We start from the raw sequence: 5,035 nt of genomic DNA, 5'->3' as shown, positions 1-5,035 counted from the left end.
GTGAGGAAGCTTATCACTTAAAGAATGTATCACTGGACTGGTGCTTAGGAGAGTGATGGTTTTCACATCCAAGAGTAGCACCTGTTGGACTTTTGAGAATCTAGTTAACCAGAAATACCAGCTGCACAGGATTTTAGCTGTAACCACTTCACTCTGATTAATGGAAAATAGCAGGCAAACTAAGAATATGTTGCAACTTTTCTGTAAAGGAAGTTCTGCTTCTCCAGGTCTTGGTAAACTCAACATCAATCCAAAATAGAATGTTAACTGTCCCTGAGTCCACAGCCAGCTCAGCGTCTGAGCAGCCCTTTGAAGCAAGAGCTGATTTTGCTTTACTGAGAGCAGATCTACAGCCAGTGTTCTCTGTTCACTTGTTCAGATTGGTCAGATGAGGCCTGTGTGTTTGTAAGGTTGTGATGCTGTCTTTCAGAATGTAAGTCACACTCTACCACCGTCTTAGCATATGGTTACAGAAAATCCTATATCGCACTTATATTTTATATGGACTAGCAGAAAGCAATACAAAATAAGCACATGTAGATACATATATGTGTCTACATGTGTGTATGCATATATATGCATATATTCCCTGCAAGACAAACATACAAAAGGTCTACAAGTACAGGAAAGGGGTGTGTGTGTGTGTGTGTGTGTGTGTGTGTGTGTGTGTGTGTGAATGTGGGCTATAATCTTCAGATAATGGAATCATCTTAACTTCTCTGGGGATTAGAGCAGAAAATTGCAAGCAGGAGAAAAAAGCATTGTTCTGCTGCCAGAACAATGTTCACAAGTAACTCCCCCTTGTTGGTAAGACTTTTCTCCCAGACCCAGAAAGTGGGGTTTGATGACCTGAAAGCACAGATGGTTACAGTAGCCAAAGACAGAGGGATGAGGCAGGGGGAGAGAGTGTTTGTGGATCCCCAGAAACTCTAGGCCCACTCAGTAGACCTACCTTCTACCTCCACCTACCAACGATGAAGGCAGCTGTCATGTAGAGCCCTCTGAGAGCTCCTCTACCTTAATCTACCTTAATCTCTGCAGTCACACCCAGGGCTTTGCACAGGCGCACAAGCGCTTGACCTGAGCTGTCTCCCTAGCCCACTGTCACCATCCCATGGACTTCTCAGAGGCCGCCCTTCTTTTCTTTGGAACACTGAGATCAGGAAATCACCTTCAGCAGCAGGGTGTAAAGAAAATCCGTGAATTTTAACAAAAGGGCTCAGTGAAAATTTGATAGGACTGAGGAGCTGGGAAAATTGTGAGGAACTAAAAATTTGATAAGGCCAGGCATGGTGACACACACCTTTAATCCCAGCACTTGGGAGGCAGAGGCAGGTGGATTTCTGTGAGTTCAAGGCCAGACTAGTCTACAGATCAAATTCAGGACAGCCAGTTTACACAGAGAAAAAAAAAAATGTGATAACGAGATTTTTACTATGTTTCAATAGCAAAAACACCTTTAATATGGAAGGATCAAAATTAATTTCCTATTTGTTATCCAGCTATAATTCTACTATTGGGAAGATTTTGTTTTGTTTTGTTTTGTTTTTCCTCCAGAATTTATTTGAAGATTTAGGGGGGAACATTCTTGCTTTTGTCCTCATTTAATCTTCTTCTGCTTAGTTGAAGAACTGATCTGTAGCAAATAGCCTGAGCAGCCTGTGGTAACAGCAAACAGCAAAGTGCAAAGCAACACCTCAGGCCAGAGGCCAGGTCACGTTTCTCTGTCTCTGACACTCCTACACCCACTTTGGAAAGATTGCTTGGCTTACTTATCAAAAACTAGTGATTTCATGTCAACATTATCTTGGAGAGAAAGAAAAAAAATCAAATGTTACTATGAACAATATTTCAAAGATTATACTTATTTATTTTTATTTATTATTTATTTTTTACTTTTTGAGCCAGGTTTTCTCATCACACCCCTGGCTGTCTTAAAACTCACTATGTAGACCTGGCTGGCCCTGAACTCACAGAGATTCACCTGTCTCTGTCTCCCTATTGCTGGGATTAAAGGTATGCACCACGTACAGCTCTAAGGATCTTGATAAGTAGATCATTTATTTCATTTTAGGTGGCGAAGAGTACTACAGGCTGCTCTCACGCAGGACCTGGATTCAGTCTCCAGTACCCACACAACTTAAAACATCTATAAGTCTAGTTCTAGGGAATTCCTTGTCCTCTTCTGGCCTGTGCAGGCAAACATATGGTGCATATACATTCATCCATCCAGGCAAAATACCTGTACACATAGAAATATCCTTTTCAAAAGATATTTTGTTTTCTTAGAGAAAGAAATATGCCATTATGAAGTTTGCTTAGAGTAACGTCAGTCTCCAAAAAGTTATCTTTAGAAAGCTTACCAAAGAAGCATATTTTAATTAAAACACACTTATTGTCTGACCTGGGAATTGAACTCTGAGCCTCACACTTGCTAGATAAGCATTCTACAACTAAACTGTGGTCCCAGCTAAATTAGAATTTCTTTTATTGGGATTTGACTCTATTTGTATCTTTGTTGACATAACTTGCTGCTACAAATGCCTTTAAATTTACATGATTTTGTTAATCTTGGTTATTATCCTCCCTTCTCCAGAGTTTAGGTCTGAAAAAATTTATCCCATGAACTGTAGTCATGGGATAGACTACATGTAGACAGCCTTTTTTCCTTCTGAGACAGGGTCTCTCTGTGTAGCCCTGGCTGTCCTGAAATTTGCTCTGTAGACCAGGCTGGCCTCAAACTCAGAGATCCACCTGCCTCTGCCTTCCGAGTGCTGGGATTAAAGGCATGTGACACCACTGCCAGCTCCTTTTTCTCTCTTTAAAAAGTAAATTGATAAATTATTCATTTAATTATTAATGGACTCACAGAGATCCACCTGCCTCTACCTCCTAAGTGCTGGGATTACAGGCATGTGCCACCACACCTGGCCGTGACTTTGAGTTTTTAAGAGGAACATTAACTTGAAAGAAGCATTTGTACAGAGGTTTAAATAACAGGCAGTCTGATTATCCACAAAAAAGGGAAAACTTGAAAATTACTTGACTGAAACATTAGAACTGACTAGACTAGAATTAACTAGAATAGGCACAAAACACTGTAGACTTTCCACTAAACAGATAATTTCTCCTGTCTTTACTCAAATCAGATCAGTCTCCATGATCACTGGAGGCCCAGGCTCCCAGGATATCTTTTCCTCTTTGTGGTTCTACCCTTGGCCTCCTTTCATCTATAGGGCAGATTTTCCTTTTACTAGAAGGGAAAGTCATTACATTACATTGCTCATTATTGTTTCTGTACACACAACGTACTATGTTGTTACATTTTTTAGGAACTGAAGTTGATATATTGTGAGGACTATTTTAACCATGTGAACCGTATCACACTGCTGTGGGTAATGCCATCTGTCCCCTCAGTCCATAAGTGTGTGAGCTCCAGGGGCAAAGGTCAGCGATGCTCACCAGGCACCTGCTCAGAAGTTCCTCCTGTGCCCCATGCTGTTTGCACTTCTAGCAGAGACTTGATTGCTAGGGCAACTGCTCACCTTTGGATAGCAAAGGAGGGGGAGGTGCTCAGTAGAAGGCGTGATGCAGAATCATTTTATGTTTAAGATGTAAACACTACCCTCTTGGTGTGATAGTCTCAAGGTCAGCGTCCTTATGTGAATAGTGCTTGCTCAGTCACATGATTGCAGATTTGTAAATGCCTTCAACAGTCTCTGTGCTTACTGAAAACCTTCCTAGCACTCCACTAGCAGTGTGCACTGTTATCTCAAAAGCATAGTATTGTGCTAAACATCCTTGAAACCTAATACTGTATTTGCTAAGCTTTATTTAATTTCTTATTCATTTTAATAAAATTAAGTTTAAACTGGAACTATTTCTAATGTGTTCAGTGTTCAGAGTTTGTTCCATTCACTGAATTTCTTGCAGTATACTTGTGTTTATTTAAGCTGTTATTCTCTCTCTCTCTCTCTCTCATTCTCTCTTTTTCTCTCTATCCCTGGCTGTTCCGGAACTCACTATGTAGACTAGGCTGGCTTCAAGCTCACAGAGTTCCACCTCTGCCTCCTGAGTACTGGAACGAAAGGCTTGTGCCACCATGCCTGGCTAAGCTATCAATTAAACTCTACCCTGATTTAAAAAATGAATTGTCAGAGCTGTTGCATGCCTATAATCCCAGCACTTGGACGGTAAAGGCAATGGCAGGAAGATTGCTGCCAGTTTAAGCTCCAGGCCAGTCAGAACTGAATACACAGCAAGACAAAGGAAAGTGAAGACTTTGTTTTCAGACACTGTGGATGGGGCTCTGAAGCCAGCACCTTGCACACACTAGGCAAGCACTGTCCCGGTAAGTGCATCCCAGGCCTGTGTGTCTGTCTGTTCAAGGACTGAGAACAGAACTGGGGGCCTCAAGGATGCTAGACCCACACTCCACTACTAAGCTATACTGCAGGCTCCAGGGAATTGTCTTAATGTAAAACAACATTGCAGGCAGTTTTAATGTATCTATCCTATCCTTAATAGGGTAGCATCCAAACATTAACTTAGTTTACTAGTACTACCCACAAATGAACAGTTGTCTGTAAGTGCAACAGTAGACACAATGTTCTCTTTAGTTCAGTGAGGAAGTCAGCAAGCATTATTCCCATTGTTGTTAGAGACCTTGTAACTATCAGTTTAACACCAGTTCCAAACCCCACAGAAACATTACTACTATTGCCAGCAACTTCCTGAAACGACAAGATTGCAGTGTCTTCCTCCCTTTTTCCTTTCAGTTGGGGAAGGAACAGATAAAACCCAGAGTATTGTCGAAGATAGGTAAGTGTCCAAATGTGTTCTTAGCTGGCATGATGGTCCAAGCTTTTAATCCCAGCACTCAGAAGGATGAGGCAAGTGTATCTCTGGGAGTTTGAGGCCAACTTGAGCTATATAACAATTTCCAGGCCAGCCAGGGCTACAGAGTGAAGGCTTGTCTCCCCCACCCCACCCCCCACATTTTTTTTTTTTTTAATTAAGCCAGGCTTGGTGACCC

Source organism: Psammomys obesus, unplaced genomic scaffold (assembly GCF_907164565.1).
Source record: "Psammomys obesus unplaced genomic scaffold, mPsaObe1.curated_primary_1811, whole genome shotgun sequence".
Lineage (NCBI taxonomy): Eukaryota > Metazoa > Chordata > Mammalia > Rodentia > Muridae > Psammomys > Psammomys obesus.
This window is presented reverse-complemented; position numbering follows the sequence as displayed.